Source organism: Halichoerus grypus, chromosome 14 (genome assembly GCF_964656455.1).
Source record: "Halichoerus grypus chromosome 14, mHalGry1.hap1.1, whole genome shotgun sequence".
Classification (NCBI taxonomy): domain Eukaryota; kingdom Metazoa; phylum Chordata; class Mammalia; order Carnivora; family Phocidae; genus Halichoerus; species Halichoerus grypus.
Window position 1 is genome coordinate 52121 of NC_135725.1, and position 24533 is coordinate 76653.

Here is a 24533-nt window from a genome sequence, read left to right on the forward strand (position 1 = left end):
TACAGCTTTGTAATCTAGCTTGAAATCTGGGAGTGTGGTGACTCCTGCTCTCTTCTTCTTTCTCCCGATTGCTCTGGGTATTTGGTGTCTTTTGTGATTCCATACGAATTTTAGGACTGACTTCTATTTCTTTGAATAATGCCATTAGAATTCAGAGAGGGATTTCATCACATCTGTAGATTGCTTTGGTTGCAATAGACATGTTAACATTATTAACTCTTCGGTTAATGAGCATGGCATATGCTTCCATTTATTTGTGTCATCCTCCGTTTCTTTGACTCATACATCCCCCCTCAACATACACGTGTTATTCCTTCCTTTTCCACCATGTGTTCAGTGTACCAGGTCTTTCTCATTCGTGGTTACTTTTATTCCTAGATTTTTTTTCCTTGATGCAATTGTAAATGGCATTGCTTTCTTATTTTCTCTTTGTGAAGGTTTGTAATCAGTACACAGAAATGCAACAAGTTGGGGCGCCTGGGTGGCTCAGTCGGTTAAGCGTCTGCCTTTGGCTCAGGTCATGATCCCGAGGTCCTGGGATCGAGACCTGCCCTGGGCTCCCTACTCAGTGGGGAGTCTGCTGAATGCTTTCTGTAGTTCCAAATGGCGCATTTTCCTAATTAGTGGCAGGCTGAGTCCTCTGGTATTGGTCAGGTGTCCCAAATCCCTGGGGCTTTGGAGCCAGGCCTCTGGAGACAGACCCCTCAGAAGCCTCCCAAGGGTTACAGTTAGGGCCTGGGGACATGGCACGCCCGAACTGCCTGCGCTGTGGCAGAGTTACGGGTGGTTTGACTTAAGGGCGTTCATCAGGGTGAGTGGCAAGTTCATAATTTGCGGCCAAGGGGCTGACGAATGTGGGGGTTTGCTTGGATGGACATGCAGTGTACTCATGCTCTGAATGCTCTCCCGAGTTCCAAATGGCGTGTTTTCCTTCTGGGTGACAGGATGAGTCTTCTGATCTTGCTCAGGTGTCCCCACCTCAGTGGCTTTGGAGCCAGGCTTCTGGGGACAGACCCCGCAGAAGTCAACCTAGGGTTAGGGTGAGGGCCTAGGGTCATTTTGACCCGGACCTGCCCATGCTGTGCGAGCTTCCCTGGGGTCTGAGTGTAGGGCGTGAGTTGGGATGAGTATTAGGCTCAGGGTTTGCCACCAGGGGGCCGCTCAATGTGGGGTTTCACTTGGATGGGCATGCACATTTCTCCTGCTCTGAATGCTTTGCGGAGTTCCAAATGGTGCCTTTTCTGTCTGGGTGGCAGGCTGAGTCCCCTGGTATTGCACAGGTGTCCCCGAATCCTGGGTCTTTAGAGCCAGGCCTCTGGGGAAAGAGCCCTCAAAAGCCAACCTAGGGTGAGGGTTAGGGCATAGGGGCATGGGAGGCCTGATCTGCCAGTGCTGTGTCGAGGTTCCCGGGGGTGTGAGTTGAGGGAGTGGGTCAGCATGAGTGTCAGCCTCTTCTTTTCAGCCAGGGGACCACTGAAAGTGTGGGTTTGCTCGGATGGGCATGCAGAGTTCTGCTCTGAATCCTTTCCAGAGTTCCAAATGGCAGGGTTTCTTTCTGGGTGGCAGGCTGAGTCCTCTGGTATTGCTCAGGTGTCCCCAATCCCTGGGGACTCGCTCTGGAAGAAAGCACTCTGGGAAGAAACCACTCAGGAGCCAACCTAGGGTTAGGGTTAGGGCCTAGGGGCAGGGCAGGCCAGATCTGCCGGTGCTGTGGCCAGCTTCCTGGGGGTGTGAGTTGAGTACATGGATCAGGGTGCAAGTCAGACTCAGGGTATGCAGACAGGGAGCCGTTTAATGTGGGGGTTCGCTGGGATGGGCATGCAGTGTACTCATGCTCTGAATGCTTTCCCGAGTTCCAAATGGTGTGTTTTCTTTCTGGGTGATAGGCTGAGTCTTCTGGTCTTGCTCAGTTATCCCCACCACGGAGGCTTGGGAGCGAGGCTTCTGGGGACAGACCCCTCAGAAGTCAACCTAGGGTTAGGGTGAGGGCCTAGGGTCATTTCGGCACGGATCTGCCCATGCTGTGTGAGCTTACCTGAGGTCTGAGTGGAAGCCGTGGGTCAGGATGACTGTTAGGCTCAGGGTTTACCACCAGGGGGCGGCTGAATGTGCGGTTTCGCTGGGATGGACGTGCACATTTCTCCTGCTCTGAATGCTTTCCCGAGTTCCAAATGGCGCATTTTCCTTTTTAGTGGCAGGCTGAGTCCTCTGGTCTTGTACAGGTGTACCAATTCCCCAGAGTTTTGCATCCAGGCTTCTGGGGACAGAACCTCAGAAGCCAACCTAGGGATAAGCTTACAGGCTAGGGTCATTTCAGCTCTGACATTACCAAGCTGTGCCAAGCCTCAGGGGGGTCTGAGTTGAGGGCGTGGGTCAGGGTGAGTGTCAGGATCAGGGTGTGCAGGCAGGGTCCATTGAAAGTGGGGTTTCGCAGGGATGGGCACGCAGAGCTCTCGTACTCTGAAAGCTTTCCAGAAATCCAAATGGCGCAGTTTCCTTTTGGGGGGCAGGCTGATCCTCTGGTATAGCTCATGACCCCCAATCCCTGTGGCTTTAGAGCCAGGCCTCTCCGAAAAGAGCCCTCAGAAGCAAAGCGAGGCTTAGGGTCAGGGCCTAGGGGCATGGCAGACCCGATCTGCCGGCACTGCGGCCAGCTTACCGGGGGTTTGTCTTGAGGGGGTGGGTCAGCTTGAGTGTCAGGCTCAGGGTTTGCCACCAGAGGGCGCAGAAAGTGTGTGTTCACTGGGATGGGCATTCACAGTTCTCCTGCTCTGAATGCCTTCCGGACTTCCAAATGGCGGGGTTTCCTTTTGGGTGGCAGCCTGAGTCCCTTGATATTGCTCAGGGCTCCCGAATCCTTGGGGCAATGGAGCCAGGCTCTGGGGACAGACCGCTCAGAAGCCAACTTGGAGTTAGGGTTAGAGGCATGACAGGCCTTACCTCCTGGAGCTCTGATGAGCTTCCCGGGCTCTTGGTTGAGGCCGTGGGTCAGGGGCAGTGTCAGGCTCAGGGATTGCGGCCAGGGTACATTGAACTTGGGGCTTCCTCGGGATGGACACACACAGTTCTCCTGGTGTGAATGCCTACCAGAGTTCCAAATGGCGTGTTTTGCTTTTGAGCGACAGGCTGAGTCCTCTGGTATTGCTCAGGTGTCCCAAATCCCTGGGGTTTGGAGCCAGGGCTCTGGGGACAGACCCCTCAGAAGACTCCCTAGGGTGACGCTCAGAGCCTGGGACATGAAGTCCTGTACTGCTGGCGCTGTGGCGAGGTTCGGGTGGTTTGGCTTAAGGGCATTCATGAGTGTAAGTGGCAAGCTCATGGGTCACGGCCAAGGTGCCGATGAAAGTGGGGGTTCACTTGGATGGGCATGCAGTGTACTCATTCTCGGGATGCTTCCAAACTTCCAAACTCATTCTATGAGGCCAGCATTACCTTAATCCCCAAACCAGGCAAAGACCCCATCAAAAAGGAGAATTTCAGACCGATATCCCTGATGAATATGGATTCCAAAATCCTCAACAAAATCCTAGCTAAAAGGATCCAACAATACATTAAAAGGATCATCCACCACGACCAAGTGGGATTTATCCCCGGGATGCAAGGGTGGTTCAACATTCGCAAATCAATCAACGTGATAGAACACATTAATAAGAGGAGGGAGAAGAACCATATGGTCCTCTCAATTGATGCAGAAAAAGCATGTGACAAAATACAACATCCTTTCCTGATTAAAACTCTTCAGAGTATAGGGATAGAGGGAACATTCCTCAAGTTCATAAAATCCATCTATGAAAAACCCACAGTGAATATCATCCTCAATGGGAAAAGCTGAGAGCCTTTCCCTTAAGATCAGGAACACGTCAAGGATGCCCACTCTCGCCACTACTGTTCAACATAGTACTAGAAGTCCTAGCAACAGCAGTCAGACAACAAAAAGAAATAAAAGGTATTCAAATTGGCAAAGAAGAAGTCAAACTCTCTCTTTTCACAGACGACATGATACTTTATGTGGAAAACCCAAAAGACTCCACCCCCAAATTACTAGAACTCATCCAGCAATTCAGTAATGTGGCAGGATACAAAATCAATGCACAGAAATCAGTTGCTTTCTTATACACTAACAATACAACTGTAGAAAGAGAAATTAGAGAAACGATTCCATTTACAATAGCACCAAAAACCATAAGATACCTCGGAATAAACCTAACCAAAGAGGTAAAGGATCTATACTCTAGGAACTACAAAACACTCATGAAAGAAATTGAAGACACAAAAAGATGGAAAAATATTCCATGCTCATGGATCGGAAGAATAAACATTGTTAAAATGTCTATGTTACCCAGAGCAATCTATACCTTCAGTGCCATCCCAATCAAAATTCCAATGACATTTTTCAAAGTGCTGGAACAAACAATCCTAAAATTTATATGGAATCAGAAAAGACCCCAAATCGCCAAGGAAATGTTGAAAAAGAAAAACAAAGCTGGGGGCATCACGTTGCCCGATTTCAAGCTATATTACAAAGCTGTGATCACCAAGACAGCATGGTACTGGCACAAAAACAGACATATAGACCAATGGAACAGAATAGAGAACCCAGATATGGACCCTCAACTCTATGGTCAAATAATCTTTGACAAAGCAGGAAAAAACATGCAATGGAAAAAAGACAGTCTCTTCAATAAATGGTGCTGGGAAAACTGGACAGCCACATGCAGAAGAATGAAACTCGACCGTTCTCTAACACCATTCACAAAGATAAACTCAAAGTGGATGAAAGACCTCAATGTGAGACAGGAATCCATCAAAATCCTAGAGAAGAACATAGGCAGTAACCTCTTTGACATTGCCCACAGCAACTTCTTGCAAGATACATCTCCAAAAGCTACTGAAACAAAAGCAAAAATGAACTTTTGGGACTTCATCAAGATAAAAAGCTTCTGCACAGCAAAGGAAACAGTCAACAAAACAAAGAGGCAACCCACAGAATGGGAGAAGATATTTGCAAATGACACTACAGATAAAGGGCTGGTATCCAAGATCTACAAAGAACTTCTCAAACTCAACACCCAAAAAACAAATAATCAAGTCAAAAAGTGGGCAGAAGATATGCAAAGACACTTCTCTGAAGAAGACATACAAACGGCTAACAGACACTTGAAAAAATGTTCATCATCATTAGCCATCAGGGAAATCCAAATCAAAACTACATTGAGATACCACCTTACACCAGTTAGAATGGCAAAAATGGACAGGGAAAGAAACAACAAATGTTGGAGAGGTTGTGGAGAAAGGGGAACCCTCTCACACTGTTGGTGGGAATGCAAGTTGGCACAGCCACTTTGGAAAACAGTGTGGAGGTTCCTCAAAAATTTAAAAATAGAGCTACCCTATGACCCAGCAGTTGCACTCCTGGGTATTTACCCCAAAGACACAGATGTAGTGAAAAGGGCCATATGCACCCCAATGTTCATAGCAGCAATGTCCGCAATAGCCAAACTGTGGAAAGAGCCGAGATGCCCTTCAACAGATGAATGGATAAAGAAGATGTGGTCCATATATACAATGGAATATTACTCAGCCATCAGAAAGGATGAATACCCAACTTTTACATCAACATGGATGGGGCTGGAGGAGATTATGCTAAGTGAAATAAGTCAAGCAGAGAAAGCCAATTATCATATGGTTTCACTTATTTGTGGAACATAAGGAATAGCATGGAGGACATTAGGAGAAGGAAGGGAAAAATGGGGGGGGGGGGAATTGGAGGGAGAGATGAACCATGAGAGACTATGGACTCTGAGAAACAAACAGGGTTTTAGAGGGGAGGGGGGAGGGGGGATTGGTTAGCCCAGTGATGGGTATTAAGGAGGGCATGTACTGCATGGAGCACTGGGTGTTACACGAAAACAATGGATCGTGGATCACCACATCAAAAACCAATAATGTACTGTATGGTGACTAACATAACATAAAAAAAAAAAAAAAAGCCAAGTTTCTTACCGTGAACTTTTAAAAACTGGGGGACACTTGTACTTGAAAGTTGCTAAGGGAGTAGATGTTAAATGTTCTCCCGGACACAAACATCAGCAGATCCACCGTGAAAGGCACCTTCCTCAGCATGGGGAACACAGATGACCTCCTACCCCCAGAAACCTCCTTCCCCTCGCTCAGGACAATCAACCACAGCTGGGAGTTACCCCAATTCCTCCTTTCTCTCATGCCCAATACCTAACGCATCAGAAAATTCGGTGAGCCCCATTTTCAAAACGTACCCAGAATAGGACTGACCACTCATTCCAAGGCCACCTGTCTGGTCCACACTGGAGCCCATCTCTTGCCTGAGTTCCTGGAAAAGCTTCATCATGGACCTCCCTTGCGCATCCTCAACCTCTGTCATCTGTTCTCAACACTGTAGTCAGGAAGGCCCAGTGAAACAGGGTCCCATGGGGTCACAGCCCTGCAATGGCTTTCTGTCTCCCCTGTCACCTCCCTGAGGTCATGTCCTAAGCTGTCTCCTGTGGCCACAGGCCCTTATGCTGCTCCTGGACATACCTGGTATGCTCCTGCCCCAGGGCCTTTGCACATTCTTTCTCTTCCATTTAGAATGCTCTTGATGTGATATCACTTTCCTTCCTTCCTTCCCTTCCTCCCTTCCTCCCTTCCTTTTATATTTATTTGACAGAGACAGAGATAATGAGAGCAGGAACACAAGCAGTGGGAGTGGGAGAGGGAGAAGCAGGCCTCCCGCCGAGCAGGGAACCTGATGTGGGACTCGATCCCAGGACCCTGGGATCATGACCCGAGCCGAAGGCAGACGCTTAACGACTGAGCCACCCAGGCGCCCAATCACTCACCTTCTTTAGATCTTGACTCAAGTATCACGTCCCTAGTGAAGTCCCACCTGGCCCCTACGTGAATAGCAAGCACCACCCCCACCTCCCCTTCGGCACCCCAGCCCTGTCTCCTGCTCTGTATTTCCACAGCAGTTATCACAGTCACCAGTCCATCTCGGCAGGGCAGAAACAGAGGCCTACACTGATGGTTTCACCACTGACTCCCTCTGACTTCCTGGTCCAAAGCCCGGGGGAAAAGGTGCCCCAGGGCTCTTGCACAGCCAGGATGCCCAGGTCCAGGGGGTCCAACTACTGCACCCTAAACTCCATCAGGAAAATGAGCCACACGAGGAATCCACCTGCAATTGAAACCTGAACCCAGACACCTTCCTCGATTACAGGTGAGCACACACACTTCCTCTCCTTGTCCGAGGTGCTCATCCGAGAAAGCTGAGCAGATATGCACCCCAGGATCCAAATCTCCCTGTCGCCAAGGTCCTGGGAAACAGACATCTCTCCTCCCTGCACCAACCACCTGGGATTGACGTCCAGAATCCTCCTGTGGTCAAGCAGAGTGCTGCACCTGTCCCTCTTTCCTGTGACGTCATCACAAACCAGGCTTTGCTGCACAGTTTTCAGGAAGGAGCCTGCAGCTGGGTCAGCAGGCCGCCCAGGTTCGGCCTCAGTCTCACACATCAGGTTTCACTTGGAACTAGACCTTCATGGAGACTGGTGTCCTGTGTGGCCTCGGAACCTAACGGCAGGAGCTGAGATTTCAGTTCCAAATGAAAAGTGACCTCTTGCACACAGCACAGGAACGTGGAGAGAGGGTTTCTCAGGGGTGTGGCTCTGGAAGAAGTGCTTCTGCTGGCTGAAATCACAGACACCAGGCAGAGGACAGTCGCTGTGCCTCCTCCCGAGGAAGCAGGCGGCACACTGGGCAAGAATCGATAATGCTGCGTGTGGGCCGCTTCCCACCAACCACCCAGCTGAGCCGAGGGCTGGAGAACCAAACAGGAAGCAACTCTCTGATCACATCTGCAGCAGGAGGGCTAGCCAGGGAGGAGACCCTAGTCCCTGTCCCTGGAGCAAGCTGGCCTGCCCATCATGAGCGACGGTCCACCACCACGGCGTCACAACCCCCCAGCTATCTGATCCGACTACGCTGCCAGGCTGAGACCTGCTCACACAGGGAGTCATAAGACCCAGAGACTTCCTTCCACTCCAGCTCCATGCTTCTCACAGAGAAGCAAACTCCAGCCTCACAGATGTGCTCATCGTCAGCTCTGGAATTCCCTGGGGGGTGTCTACACTGGCCCACACAGCTGTCCCATCCAGACCACTCCACAAATGCCCTAGGGTCTCAAGCCACTTCCAAGCTGCCCTTAGAAAGGCAGGAACTGCCCGATTAGGCACACCAGCCAAGTGACTCCATGTGCTGGAAACTCGGACAACATCCTCGCTGAACACCAACGCTTCCAAGTCTGACCTTCAAACCTTCGCTCACTGGGCACTGAGCACCATGTCAACATCAATACTGCTCTTTCAATTCACTTGTCTCCCATTCCTTAAAGTTGGAAACCAAGCTCCGTCACCGCTCCATTTTCCCTGCAGAGAAATAAGGCAAATGATAGAATAAAACACTACGTGTGCACAGCACACTTCTATCAAATGTAATTCCTTGGTCTTTCTCATATGGGCAGCCCTACATTACCCATACTAATGAGAGATACCATAAGTTCAATCATTATATATATATTTGACCTTGTGTTTTTCCTTTTGATATTTGTATCTGGAAGTCAAGGTCTATACTGCTTTCTTAAAATAATAATATTAATAATGATGTGGTCACATAAGGGTCTGGATCTCCATAGCCACACACCCTGGCTCTGGTCCAGATAAGGATGAAGACACAACCTTAGCCCAGGAAGCGAGGCCCACACCCTCAGGGATCCTGACTCGCCTCACGGGTGATGGGTTCCTTTGCTGAATGCAGTTGTCCGAGTACAAAGGATGCAGGCACCCTCCAGGATTCCTTCTGTTTTCTTCATAAATTCCCCAGCTCAAGTCGCAAATGACTCACTGGGTCAAGCTTCCAGAGCCCACGATGAGCCACCAGGTAAGCAGCCCCCTTGGAGAAGGCTAACAGGGGTTCAGTTTCCTTTGGGAGCACGATGAGCCACTCCCCGAGCTCCTAAAGAACCTACACTCCTTCTCCATGTGTCCCTCTCACAAAGGGCACTGCACCCTGTTACAGCTCTGAAGCTGTTTTACTTTAAAACATAATTTCTAAATTCGGAATGTGGTTCATAGAAGAGAAAAACATGAAAACCCACAAAGGATTCTTTTAATATTTCAGAAGATTGTTTTCCCATTGTTTAATTAAAAGAGGAAATAAAAACACACAGATAGCCCCTTCCACTAGCAGGTATGATTTTCTTTGGTGATTGAAAGAAGAGCAGGAAATAAAAGAGTAACAGATGTTCTGACGACCCGTCATTTCCATGATCAAAGTTTTGAAACTTCACACACAAAGAAAGAAGCTCAAACAAACGTCTCAGTCTGGCAACTCCGAGACATCTGACCTGGAGTGACAGGGACGGACGATGAGGTGGTGTGTGTTGGGTGAGGCTGGTGGCACAGAAGAAGGTGCTCGGCCAGCTCTCACCTGGCCCTCACCTGTCCTCAGCCAGGAACCCGCTCACGGCCCTCACCTGTCACAGCTCTCACACGGGAGACCCACAGCCACCCCTGGAGCCCGCCCTGCCCACACCCTCCTGCAGAATGCGCTCAGCTCTCCTCCAGGACCCCTGTCAGCTTTACCCAGACCTGGAACTCCCCCATCTGCTGCAGAGCTCCAGGACTCCCCCTCTTCTTCCAAAATGACACTGGCCCAAGGCTTTCATGAGAGAGGTAGAAGGCTACCTAAGGAATGGTTCACACCTACTTTCCCCTTCTGTCGTATTTCTCTCCACTTACCTTCCTACCTGCGCAAACTGTAAGTAACATATCGATGGAACATGAACATGCTCTGAGATCTGAATCTTTCATTGTAGCCTTCTGAGGACTCCTTGTACAATAAAATACCATATCCTATGACAGGCAGTTTTAAAACTATTATTTACAGAATAATGCAGGCCAAATCACCTCATTTTTAGTTCCTCTTCATTAGACAGAAGACTTTCTGTGTAAAAAGCCTTTTCATAGATATTACCTTCCAATAATTTCATAAGGAGTCAATGGAAGCTCTGTGGGATAACCTGACTCAGCCAGGGTCAGGCAAGCAGTTCCAGAACTCAACCCAGGGCTCCTGACACCAAGCTGCTTGAAGCCACTGATGAGGGAAGAGAAGGCTGGCTGAAGACAAAGCATAAGCCAACACCCTGCAACCTCTCCCCACCTCCCACTCCTGGGTGGGACATGTGTGACATTCTTCCAGGACGCTCCCAACTATCTTAATGTTAATGACTTACTAGAGGGGTCAACAACCTTAACTTGGCAATGGCAAGGACTCTGGTATCCTGTGAGTCTTCTTTAACATACAAAAATCCTTTTGAAACCTCCCTTTTCCTCACCTTTCCCAACCCATAGTATATAATCAGCCACCCCTCACAACCCCGGTGCAGCAGCTCTTTCTGCCCACGGGTCCTGTCCCTGTGCTTTCATAAACCACCATTTTGCTCCAAAGACATTTCAAGAATTCTTTCTTAGTCATCAGCTCCGAACTCCACCCCACTGAACTCACTTATATTCTAAAACTTCATCATATGGCACCCAAACATGGGCCTTTGAGTCTTTACATCTGGACTCTGAGCTTTGGTGTAAAATTAGTGAGTCCTTTCTCTCTTCCTTTACTCTCATTTCCGGGGCTCTTCAAGGACTATGGTCTGGTCTTACTGGAACACTTTCATGCCAGTTGCTCAGACTGCAATCCTCTAGCCCGTGGCTACTCTATGGGGAGGAGAAAGCCTGCCTTTTTGCTGGAAGTTAGTACCTGGCCGGGATGGTAATAAGATCCAGAAACTTGATGCCCTCTCTTTATTCCTGTCCTTATACAAAGTTGTCTGTCTTGGGCACGGGACGGCCACCTACGTCACCAGGATGGCTGCCAATCTTAAGACTCCTGGGTGAGGTTTCCTCCTGATTGATCTAATGTGGTCCCTTCACATCCCTGGTCTAGCCACTTCTGGCTGTGAGACCTCCACTGGGAGCCAGCTGAAACCAGTACCTGATTGAACTAAAACCCAACCGGGGACCATTTCCTAGGGAAGTTGGCTGTAAAGACTACATGTGTTGGAATGTCACTTAGACCATGATGGGTTTCAATCTTTACTGTTTTCCGTCACTGTCCTCTAGTAACTATTAAAGCTACAAAATTTGGTACTTTCCCCTTGTAAAACTTTTCTAGTATTTTCCATGGGTTAAGTTGGCAGGGCAATAACACCACATTCAGGACATAGGATAGTATGGCACGAGTGTTTCGGTCCATTCACCAGGCACCCATCGGCAGCCTAGGATGCGATGGGGAAGGGGAGGGATGCCGGCATCCCTCATACGGGCCTTTTATGGCAGGAATGCCTTCAGGGGAAGGCAGGATGGTGATCAATAGCAATTTTTATTTGAGGGACGCCTCCGGTTGCTTTTGACGCCTGGAACCTCTGACAAAGCCTGCGTGGGACACCACCCGGGAGTTGGGGAGATTTTGGTAATGGACCTTCTTTACTTTTCTGGGAGCATGGCCTTAGCAGGCTTCTTTGGTTCCCAAGGACTCTCCCTTCGGGTGCCTTTTAACCCACTAGAAACAATTCGGATTATAAAATTTAGGAAAGCACTAAGCTCCTGTAACACGGCATGGCCTCAGTGGGATCTATCGGTTAGATCTCCTCTGCAGGAAACAGGGCACATGGACCTAGGGTAACTTCATTGCTCGTACCTAGGCCTTCATTGTTCTACACCAGGACCCCAACCTAAGGGCCTTTTGCAGAATCTGATTGCCCGATGTGTCCGCTAGTAAACCCGCTTGTGACATATTGGATGATAATTATCTAAATAGGCCTCCTCCAACCAAACCCAGATTGCTGGAGAAAACAGGCCATTCCTAGCAAAGAGGACTCTGACTCTTTCTCTCTGTTCCTCCTAACAGATGTGGGGGCTTCTCCCTCACTCGTTTCCTGGGTTAATGGCTGTAACTGGAGCCAAATGTGGTTAGTCTCCCTCGGGAGGGGAACTTTAAGGAATATTCCCAAGCAGCTGCCCAAACTCCCTTTGTTTCAGGGAAATTCCCTGTCTTCTCTGGCCCGACATGGACTGCCTAACCCCTCCGCCCTTGTTGGGGGGAGAACATGGCATCTGCACCTCTGTTGGAGCTGATGAGCTCTAGAACCGGGAACCCTTTCTCTGCCTTCTGGCAGCACTTTGCCTCTTCTGTCTCCCCTCCCCCTTCTGTTTCCACACCACCTTGGGGGCGGCCTGCATGACTGGCTCCTGTACCGTCCTCAGTGCCTCAGGCACCAGGGCTCCTCCCTTCACTGTAAAGGAGCACGAAGAGCAACCCCTGGACCTAACACCACCCACTCCAGATTTCCCCACCAGTGTCTCAGGTAAAAACTGACAATGGGGAGGATCCAGGTGGAACATAATTCAGTATTTGAATTAAGTTAACTTTGTTGGTTTAATTAAGATAGACATGTCTTTCAAGTTATCAGCACTAAATGTGAAATTTATTCTATCGAGGTTTACTGAAGGTCCAATAAGCTCACGTTATTTCTGTTGCAAGTTGTTAGCAAAAAGATGACTAAAATGATGGTTAATTGTCTGTCTCATCAAAGTTTTCATAGAAGGTAAGATAAGGTAAGGTAAGGTACCATAAGAAGGTAAAAAAACTCTTTGGTAACCTGAAACTTTAAAGTTTGCTTGGATAATAAATGGGATTAATTCGTTGGACATCTAGGTCTTTTCCAAATAGGATAAAATGTTAAATCATTGATTACTGGACATAGGGTTGTACTTTTTCACTTCTTACTGCAAAGAAACTAAGGATATTTAAATCTGTTGGTAAACATGCTTTGTGCTTAACTGACAAATTTGCCGTCTAAAGAATTCTGGTATAACAGTTCACAATTGGTTCTACTTAGGCTTCACTGGAGACTAAGGTTTCTAAGAGTGCAAAATTCTGCTAAATGTAATTAAGACTGATGGGAAATCTTTGGAAAGGAATTTTAGGTGTGGTCAGGATGGACTAAGATTGAAATGAATGGATTTTAAAGGTACACGGGCATAAGACTGAAATTCTCTTCTGTTCAAAAGACAAGGTTTCTTGAATTGTTCATCTGCTCTGGATAAGAAAATGTAAACAAAGGTTTTTTTCTCATCTGTCCAGAAAACCAGTTTCTATATTTTGTCATCAGGTCTTCAATCACTTGGTTAAGACTTCTCAGTATTAAAGGAGCTAAGTTTTGCTAACAACTATAGAACCCTACATATTTGCCTTTCAAATCTCTTATTGTCACCTTGGTTAAATGAAAATAATTGTTTTGTAATGATCTGTAATCCTATTCAGGCATGTGCTATAACTTTCTTAGGTTTTAACAAACTTTCCAAGATTTAAATTGTAAATGAAGGGCCTTTTATTTGGTATGCTAAGTAACTCCAGAAGCCTTAGGTTACATTTGGGTAAATGCTATAACTCTTCTAGAGGTTATATGCAATTCCTAAAGTTTTAATGTTTTAATATAAGGTCATTATTACTCAATATTCTGGCTATTCTGGCTAGTGTTATGTGTCACAGAAATGACCTGATTTTCTTGCCAGCTATACTGTAAACTCGCATCTCATCATATCTTTCACCATGTCTATTCTGAGTTGTATAATTGTTCTTATTCTCTTGCAAAATGAGTTTCATCTTCAAGGAGATTCACAAAAAGGACTTTCAGGACACACACAGGTATTCAATATCTTTAAAATCCTAAAACTAAAATGGGTAAGAATTTCCAGAACTAACTAAAGCTGCACTCAAACTAAGTAAGAAATAGTAACATGGGACTCAATGAATTAAAAAGATGATTTTAGTTTTGTGACTCTTGCTTGAAACATTGCTGGTTCTCTAATGTTTACTCTTCCAGACTAAGGAGACTCTCTTAAGATATCAATGACTTACAGAAATGTGATAAAATACTCATTTGTAAACAAATTGAAGCATTTAACTTTTCTCTCTACCTGAACCCTCTAAAATTATAAAGGTCTCAGTATTCTTTCGTCCATGGCAATCATAGTCATTTGCATAAGTTCAATAAGAATCTGTTCTCCTTGTAACAGGACACCTTTGGTAACATTGGTTATTTGACCAAGGCTTTGACTGGAATGTCGTATTTGAGAGAGACGTGCATAGACTCAGATATGACCAAACAGCTTTAAGGAACTAAGGTTGACTTTAACAGACCTGGAGCCATAAAGCCCCTTGACCTTGCTTACAGAGTTCCCAGCAGCCTCACCAGGTGAGTAGAGAATGTCACTTCCTGGCAGGTACAGGAACCTCAGGATACTTTGGGGATCTCCATGAAGAGGAATTCGCCCAAATCTACAGGTATTGCAGGCATATCTGATGGCAAGTACTTGGCTTGGCTTCTGGCCAGGAGAGGCTACAGAAAGTTCAACCTAGAGATTCCTTATAAAAGTTCCAGCAAAGCAGATTCTAAAAAGATCTATATGATCAATCACTATTCTTGCTGAGCTTATGTAAATGATTAGGCCAAGTTTGTTAAAACTGGACTTGTTTTTCAAATAGTCCTGATTTGGCTATCTCTGGAAATGAGTATTTTAGAGAGAAAAATTATGTTTCAATAACCCACCTTTGCAGATCTTAAATCCTAGTTTTGAGTATCCTTAAATGTTTGCTTAAGTTAGACAGCTTGAGGTAAACTTCAGAGAAATTGCCACAACAGCTCATATAGACAATCTTTGTGCTTTTTATTCTGGGGGGTTATAACAGGACCCCATGGGCGTATGATTATTTGAACAACTGGAAAATGGGATCGATTCCCCAACAATTGTATAACTCCACTAGCACCTTGACCAATTCGTTGTGGTTGGGATGATGAAATCATTCCCTAAAAGCCAGAGCATATCCCACTCCATAGGGTTAACTATAGACTTGTGGAGATATCTGATGACCCCACTTTCTTTATGATTGCATTGGCTAATGTACCTGGGGATGCCCTTATATCTTGACAAGTCTTCTCCCACTTGCCAGTGATTCCTTGTAATTAGGATATTAATGCTTTACCTCAAACAGAAAGGACTTCTTAGTGGTTTTGTCTCTCATAGTCATATTTAGTCTAGAAGCCACCTCTATGGATGTACAATTGCAAACAAAGGCTTTAGCTAAGCATCCAACAGTGCTCCTGGTAAAAGGAGCCTCCAAGCTCACTTTGGGACAGTCCCTGACTGGAATGACTTCCACATCAGGTTCAGAAGGTCTTAGAGACCAAAGACCACCAATAGATGATGGGAAGCCGACTTATTAAACACCAGGCAATGCTTATAGATATGCCTGAAATAACACTTAAAACCTGTCAGACTTTAAACCCAGCTAGCCTTATGCCTGGATCTGACCACTGTACTTCTATAGAGCGCAACTGTTCAGAGGTTCTTGGGTTGACCAGATTTAAGATGCCCCTATTAAAATTGCGAAGGACAGCTGGTTTACTGATGACAATAGTTTCATGGAAAAAGGAGTAAGAAAAGCTGGGTATGCTATAGTCAGTCTAACTCAGACTGTTGAGGCCAGAGCTCTGTCAGAAAACACGTCTGCCCGCAAAGCAGATTTGATAGCACCAAACTCCTGGATTTCAAGCCCGATTACAAAGCTGTAGTCATCAAAACTGTATGGTACTGGCCTAGAAACAGACACACAGGTCAATGGAACAGAATAGAAAGCTCAGAAACTAACCCACACATGTATGGTGCTAACTGGCCACAAAGGAGCAGAAAATACACAGTGGGGAAAGGACTGTCTCTTCAGTGAACGGTACTGGAACACTGGACACTAAATGCAGAAGAATGGAACTGGATCACTTTCTTACAGCACACACAAAAATTTAAATGGATGAATGACTTGAACATAAGACCTGAATCCATAAACCGCCGAGAAGAAAACACAGGTAGTAAGTTTCTCAACTTCGGTTTGGGCAAAGAGTCTTTTCGATCAGACACCAAAAGCAAAGGCAACAAATGCAAAAATAAACAAGTGGACGACATCAAACTAAAATCTTCTGCACAGAAAAAGAAACCATCAAAAACTGAAAAGGCGACCTACCCAATGAGAAAAAATATCTGCAAATCATATGTGTGAGAAGAGGCTAATATCCAAAATACACAAAACACTCCTACAAATCAAAACAAAACAAAAAACCTGTATAAAAAACAGGGAGAAGATGTGAATAGATTCTTTCCCAAGATGGCACACAGGTGGCCGACAGACACAGAAGAAGCTGTCCAACATCACTAATGGTCGTCAGGGAAACCTAAGTCAAACCCGCAATCCGCTATCATCTCACAACTGTAGGGACGGCAATCATCCCAGAGACAGACCCCAGGTGTGGTGTCAATTGAAAGTGCTGGGGGCTAGAGGCAGAGAGCGGTTCCCAGGAAGGAGCTGGGTGGGGTGCAGGCCGCCTCTGCAGTGGCTCCCCGCAAAACAGATGCTGAACGCGATGCTCACTTTTTGACTTTTTACATAAGAGGGAAATCCTCTTCAGGTTTCTTCCTGTTACTGAAGCCAGGTAATAATGTAGATCTTTCAAAAAAAGCCAAGTGTCTTACCGTGAACTTTTAAAAAGTGGGGGATACTTGTACTTGAAAGTTGCTGAGGGAGGAGATGTTAAATGATCGCCTGGACACAAACATCAGCAGATCCACCATGAAAGGCACCTTCCTCAGCATGGGGAACACGGACTACCTCCTACTCCCAGAAACCTTCTCCTTCCCCTTCCTCAGGACAACCAACCACAGCTGGGAGTTACCCCAATTCCTCCTTTCTGCCACTCCCAATATCTAATCCATTGGCAAATCCTGTGAGCTCCATCTTCAAAACGTACTCAGAATAGGACTCACCACTCCTTCCAAGGCCACCTGTCTGGTCCACACTGGAGCCCATCTCTTGCCTAAGTTCCTGGAAAAGCTTCGTCATGGACCTCCCTTGCGCATCCTCAACCTCTGTCATCTGTTCTCAACACTGTAGTCAGGAAGGCCCAGTGAAACAGGGTCCCATGGGGTCACAGCCCTGCAATGGCTTTCTGTCTCCCCTGTCACCTCCCTGAGGTCATGTCCTAAGCTGTCTCCTGCGGCCACAGGGCCTTCTTGCTGCTCCTAGATATACCAGGTATGCTCCTGCCCTGGGGCCTTTGCACATTCTTTCTCTTCCGTTTAGAATGCTCTTGATGTGATATCACTTACCTTTGTTAGATCTTGACTCAAGGATCACCTTCCTAGTGAAGTCCCACCTGGGCCCTATGTGAATAGCAAGCACCACTCCTACCTCCCCTTAAGCACTCCAGCCCTGTCTCCTGCTCTGTATTTCCATAGCATTTATCACAGTCACCAGTCCATCTAGACAGGGGAGAAATGGAGGCCTACACTGATGATTTCACCACTGACTCCCTCTGATTTCCTGGTCCAAAGCCCTGGGGCTCCTTTTCCCTTGCACAGCCAGGATGCACAGGACCAGGGGGTCCACCTACTACACCCTGAACTCCATCAGGAAAATGAGCCACACGAGGAATCCACCTGCAATTGAAACCTGAAACCAGACACCTTCCTCGATTACAGGTGAGCACACACACTTCCTCTCCTTGTCTGAGGTGCTCATCCGAGAAAGTTGAGCAGAGACCCATCCCAGGATCCAAATCTCCCTCTGGCCAAGGTCCTGGGAAACAGCCATCTCTCCTCCCTGCACCAACCGCCTGTGATTGACGTCCAGAATCCTCCTGTGGTCAAGCAGAGTGCTGCACCTGTCCCTCTTTCCTGTGACGTCATCACAAACCAGGCTTTGCTGCACAGTTTTCAGGAAGGAGCCTGCAGCTGGGTCAGCAGGCCGCCCAGGTTCGGCCTCAGTCTCACACATCAGGTTTCACTTGGAACTAGACCTTCATGGAGACTGGTGTCCTGTGTGGCCTCGGAACCTAACGGCAGGAGCTGAGATTTCAGTTCCAAATGAAAAGTGACCTCTTGCACACAGCACAGGAACGTGGAGAGAGGGTTTCTCAGGGGTGTGGCTCTGGAAGAAGTGCTTCTGCTGGCTGAACTCACAGACACCAGGCAGAGGACATCCGCTGTGCCTCCTCCGAGGAAGCAGGCGGTACACTGGGCAAGAATCGATAATGCTGCGTGTGGGCTACTTCCCACCAACCACCCTGCTGAGCCGAGGGCTGGAGAACCAAACAGGAAGCAACTCTCTTATCACATCTGCAGCAGGAGGGCTGGCCAGGTGGGGGGGGAGACCCCAATCCCTGTCCCCGTAGCAAGCTGGCCTGCCCATCATGAGCGACGGTCCACCACCACGGCGTCACAACCCCCCAGCTATCTGATCTGACTACCCTGCCAGGCTGAGACCTGCTCACACAGGGAGTCATAAGACCCAGCGACTTCTTTCCACTCCAGATCAATGCTTCTCACAGAGAAGCAAACTCCAGCCTCACAGATGTGCTCATCGTTACCTCTGGAATTCCCCGGGGGGTGTCTACACTGGCCCACACAGGTGTCCCATCCAGACCACTCCACAAATGCCCTAGGGTCTCAAGCCACTTCCAAACTGCCCTTAGAAAGGCAGGAACTGCCCGATTAGGCACACCAGCCAAGTGACTCCATGTGTTGGAAACTCGGACAACATCCTCGCTGAACACCAATGCTTCCAAGTCCGAGCTTCAAACCTTCCCTCACTGGGCACTGAGCACCATGTCACCATCAACACTGCTCTTTCAACTCACTTGTCTCCCATTCCTTAAAGTCGGAAACCAAGCTCCAGTCATCGCTCTAGTTTCCCTTCAGAGAAATAAGGCAAATGATAGAATAAAACACTACGTGTGCACAGCACACTTCTATCAAAATATAACTCCTTGGTCTTTCTCATAAGTGCAGTCCTACGTTACCCATACTAATGAGAGAGGCCACGAGTTCAATCATTATATATATATATTTGACCTTGTGTTTTTCCTTTTGATATTTGTATCTGGAAGTCAAGGTCTATATTGCTTTCTTAAAATAATAATATTAATAATGACATGGTCACATAAGGGTCTGGATCTCCATAGCCACACACCCTGGCTCTGGTCCAGATAAGGATGAAGACACAACCTCAGCCCAGGAAGCAAAGCCCACACCCTCAGGGATCCCGATACGCTTCATGGGTGATGGGTTCCTTTGCTACATGGAGTTGTCCAAGTACAAAGGATGCAGGCACCCTCCAGGATTCCTTCTGTTTTCTTCATAAATTCCCCAGCTCAAGTCGCAAGTGACTCACGGGGTCAAGCTTCCAGAGCCCACGATGGGCCACCAGGTAAACAGCCCCCTCAGGAAAGGCTAACAGGGGGCTTGATTTCCTTTGGGAGCATGATGCGCCACTCCCCGAGCTCCTAAAGAACCTATACTCCTTCTCCATTTCTCCCCCTCAGAAAGGCCACCGCACCCTGTCACAGCTCTGAGGCTGTGTTTACTTTAAAACATACTTTCTAATATTGGAATGTGGTTCACATAAGAGAAAAACATGAACACTCACAAAGGATTCTTTTAATATTTCAGAAGATTGTTTTCCCATTGTTTAATTAAAACAGGAAATGAAAACATACAGATAGCCCCTTCCACTAGGCAGGTATGATTCACTTTGGTGATTGAAAGAAGAGCAGGAAATAAAAGAGTAACAGATGTTCTGATGACCCGTCATTTCCATCATCTAAGTTTTCAAACTTCACACACATGCAAAGAAAGAAGCACAAACAAACATCTCAGCCTGGCTACTCTGAGGAGTCTGAACTGGAGTGACAGGGACGGACGATGAGGTGGTGTGTGTTGGGTGAGGCTGGTGGCACAGAAGAAGGTGCTCGGCCAGCTCTCCACCTGTGCCTCACCTGTCCTCAGCCAGGAACCCGCTCACGGCCCTCACCTGTCACAGCTCTCACACGGGAGACCCACAGGCACCCCTGGAGCCCGCCCTGCCCACGTCCTCCTGCACAATGCGCTCAGCTCTCCTCTGAGGCCCCTGTCAGCTTTACCCAGACCTGGAACTCCCCCATCTACTGCAGAGCTCCAGGATTCCCCCTCTTCTTCCAAAATGACACTGGCCCAAGGCTTTCATTAGAAAGGTGGAAGGCTACCTAAGGAATGGTTCACACCTACTTTCTTCTTCTGTCTTATTTCTCTCCACTTACCTTCCTACCTGTGCAAACTGTAAGTAACATATCAATGGAACACGAACATGCTCTGAGATCTAAATCTTTCATCGCAGCCTTCCAAGGACTAGTGTATCCTAAAACAGGGTGTTTTAAAACTATCATCTACAGAATAGTACAGTCAAAATCACTACATTTTTACCTCACTTTTCATGAAGCAGAACATTGTCTTTGTCTTTTCTTCTTTTACTTAAATTCCAGTTAGTTAACATGCAGTGTAATATTCACTTCAGGTGTAGGATCTAGTGAATCCTCACCTGTATATAACACCCGGTGTTCATCCCAACAAATGCCCTCCCTAATACCCATCACCCATATAACCCTTCTCCCCACGCATCTGCCCTCCAGCAACCCTCAGTTTGTTCTCTAAGGTTGAGTCTGTTTCTTCGTTTGCCTCTCCCCCACCCCATGTTCATCTGTTTTCTTTCTGAAATTTGATATGAGTGAAATCATAGAGTATTTGTCTTTCTCTGACTTACTGATTTTGCTTAGCTTACTATACTCTAGATCCACCCACATCCTTGCAAATGGTAAGATTTAATTCTTTTTGAAGCTGGGTCATATTTCATCATATATATATGTACCCCACATCTTCTTTATCCATTCCTCAGTGCATGGACTTTGGGATTCTCTCCATAGTTTGGCTATTGTTGATAATGCTGCTATCAACATCACGGTACTATACCCCTTCAAATCTGCATTTTTGTATCCTTTGGGTAAGTACCTAATAGTGCAATTGCTAGATCATATGGTTGTTCAATTTTTAACTTTTTGAGGAACCTCCACACTGTTTTCCAGAGTGGCTGCACCAGCCTGTATTCCCACCAACAGGATGGGAGGGTTCCCCTTTAAGCAGAACATTATCTGCCAGCAATTTCATAAGGAGGCAACAGAAACTCTGTGGGATGACCTGACTGACCCAGTGTCAGGCAAGCAGTTCCAAAATTCACCCCAGGGCTCCTGACGCCAAGCGCCTTGAAGCCACCAGCATGCCTCTATCCAAAAGAATTCCCAAAGACTCTCCTTCTGACTCCACCACCAAAGAAACTACAGAGAAAATATGGCACCTCAAAATATCTAGATGATACATTTAGTAAACTTGAAAGTCAAGCTCAACTTTAAAATGGTAAAAGGCTACTTTGAATAATTTTGAATTTTCCCTCTACCCTAATTGTAACTCTTTTGATGGAAAGACTAATCAATTATGAACATCACCTTTGATAAATGACAAGACATCATCCAAGTCTGTATCCGATGACAAAAAGCCACCTAACTCCACATATTGGACACTAAACCAATATCCTAGGCCCAGTTGAATAAACACTGTTAGATTAAGGAACAAATTAAATGTTAAAGAGGCACAAAGAGTAAATTTCATCTTCCCTTTCTAATAAGTTATTTCTAGGAAACAGATATTCAGAATACATTTTCTAAGCAATAAATGAACAGATAAAATGTTATACCCTGCAATGCTCTACCTGCAGGGAAATTAAGTAACTTCTTGCACCAAATCCAGAAGGCTGACAGCTACTTAAGTTTTACTCTGTGGTTCAACTAGAGAAAAGAGAAAAGCTCAGGAGGTTTGGGGTTAATGAGAAGTTTTACCTCCAATCCTGACATGAAGATGACATTGTGCCAAATGGACCTGCTGCTTTCTCTGAACGCTGACGTCCTGTGACAAGCTGCATCACTGACTCACATGCTGATGTTCAAAACTTCGGGTCTCCTGGAGCCAGAGCAGAGAAATGCTGTCAGCTGGGGATAAGTAGGACCGCCGACCTATAGCCTGCACACCTGCTTTGGTTTCTGGGAGAAGGGGAAACACACACTTGTTTCTTAAGTAGTAATTACCTTCATTTTAAAGTAGACCAATGACTTTGTCTTTTTTGGAAAAGCAAAATTATTCTTCCAAATGAACGCCTCAACTCATCTGTTCCTCATGTAACTTGAGTGGGGTCTGGTTTACTCGCCTCCAGGCCCCCACCTGGAGGACCCTCCTGCACAATCCTGACAGCCCATTACCACTATCCCTGGGGGGACATAGGGCACAATGCTGAAGTTGGGGGACGGCTCTGGGGCTTGTTGCCACCACACGTGTGCCTGGGGGAGCAGGAACCTGGAGGACCCTGCAGACGATCCTGACGGACCATTACCACCATCCGCCTACGGACACGGGGCCCAATGCTGAAGTTGGGGGACGGCTCTGGGGCTTGTTAGCGCCACACCTGTGCCTGGGGGAACAGGGGACACCCTGCTGAACTTGGGGAGCCGCTCAAGGTCCATTACCTGCACTGTCTGTGCCAGGGGACGGGGGCACCGCACTGAAGTTGGGGACTGTGTGCGGTCCTTACGTGCACTCTTCCCGGGGAACACGGGAAACCCTGAAATGTCTGCAACCCATCCCACAAAAGTTCGGGTGAGCGGGCGCCCTGGAGTTCACGGGTCTAGGGGTACAGCCAGTTGACCAACATCGGCAGAAGAGATTTTCAAGGGAAAAAGAAAACTCATCTGAGTCGCCACGCCCTTCGAGGACCCCGCCTCCCACCCAGGGTGCACCCTATCCCCAGGACCCCCACACCGGCCCACAGAGTGTACTCACCCAGCCGGGAACTCCACAGGTCAACTCTCTCAGAGCGCCTCTTCACCTGCCCCGTCTCTGCATCCCGGGGCAGCTCCGGGTTCTCCCACAGAGAGGTAGCTCCACCCCCATGCGGTGATTGGTCGGGGAGGGTGGTGCCCCGAGCCCATTGGATGCTGCGCCTGCCTGTACTGGGCGACCCGCCCTTACATCCGCGCTTCCCTGCGACGGCAGGTGGTCCAGGAGGCCCCTCCTCACGCCAACACCTGGCTTGGCGGCGCAGGCATGGGTGGGGTCGTGGGCAGGCCTTCCCCCCCCCCCAAGACATCCGGACCCTGCCGCGGACGCCTCTAGCTGCAGACCACCCCCAGGGCCCTGCCCCTTCCCTTCCTGCACCAACCCCTGCCTGCAGGGCTGTTCCTGGCTCCCGGCAAGGTCAGCTGCGCTCGGACCTTCCGAGGCTTGGGTTTTAGGAAATGCAATGGTTTCACGCATTTCCAAGGCAATTTTAAGACCCAAAAAGTAATGCTCAAATGGGAAGAGCTTCACCTTCTGGTCTCACCCATGGAGTGAATAGTGCTTCTTGGACCTTCAAAGCATCCTTCTAGGATGAGCCCGTTTTTGCTGGAATATATATACACATGCTTGGTTCTTCAGGGAAGCTCCAGAATGAAGAACAGCCGCCCTTCTGTGCTGTTGGAGTTGTGAACCAGGAACATTTATTTTTCACTTAAAAAGAAAACACATTGTTATTGTCGACACTGAATGAGCGAAACTTTTTAAATAGTTTAGAGAGAAAGGAAGAGAGTTTTATTCAAACCCAAGTCAGGACGGCGGCCTGGGAAACACAATCTTCACAAAGAAGGGAGTTCTCCGGGGGAGGAACATTTGGGTCAGGTTTATATATTTGTTCTGTTTTGTTTTACATACAGAGTTATACATCATCATGAGGAAGAACATTCCAGAAAGTTACAGACTTCTTCTTATGTTTTCAATGTGTGCAAGTTGGTATGACTTTAACCTTTTGGGAGCCAAAGAGGTTCTTTCGTTTTTCTTATCTTTATGTTTGCAATGGCTTTTCTTAAGTTATCTTTTTGTTCTTGAAGCAGATGTACAATATGTGCTTGGGCCAGAAATAGAGCCTGTGTTTTGAGGTTTTGCCCAGTCATTTTGAGCTTGGTAAAATGTAGATGGACGTGCCATAGAACAGGGAGACCACTGTGATGTGGGACCCACATGTCCCAAACCTTTCCTCTGCCCCGCAGCTGACCTTCTTCTTAAGACAATCTGACTGTCGGAGAATGTCATTAATGCCACAGGTATGAGGAGAATGATTACAGTGACAAGATCTCTGACTCATAAACAGTGGTGCCAACACAGGCAAGCCTGAGCAGCCAGGGGACCTTACAAAAAAAGTGATCTAGTTTATTTCTCCCACAAAGTGGTACAAGGAAGATGAGCACTGTCTGCAATGAGGAGTTGGCAAAACCAAGGAACCAGGATGCAGAAGCCAGCAAGGCACAGAGATGGGGGTGCGTCATCACTGTGCAGTGCAGGGGCCTTCAAAGCATCATTGATGGCTGCGTAGCGGCCAAATGCCAGGACCCCCAAGAGAATGCATTCTGTGCCTCCCAGCCTTAGAGAGAGGAACAGCTGAGCTACACACCCACCAAAGGAGAT

General features: G+C 47.4%; 1 long non-coding RNA gene across 2 annotated transcripts in view; it reads right to left on the reverse strand.

Annotated features, from left to right (window-relative positions):
• The window catches only part of LOC118533194 (uncharacterized), a 39995-nt gene extending 17034 nt beyond the window's left edge, over nucleotides 1-22961 (reverse strand). For both annotated transcript variants that reach the window (XR_004916110.2, XR_013443963.1), the window contains exons 1-2: nucleotides 22875-22961; nucleotides 21881-22001 (exon numbers count right to left, since the gene is read on the reverse strand). This is a non-coding gene — a long non-coding RNA (uncharacterized LOC118533194). The remainder of the gene's footprint in view (nucleotides 1-21880; nucleotides 22002-22874) is intronic.
• Nucleotides 22962-24533: the final 1572 nt, after the last annotated feature.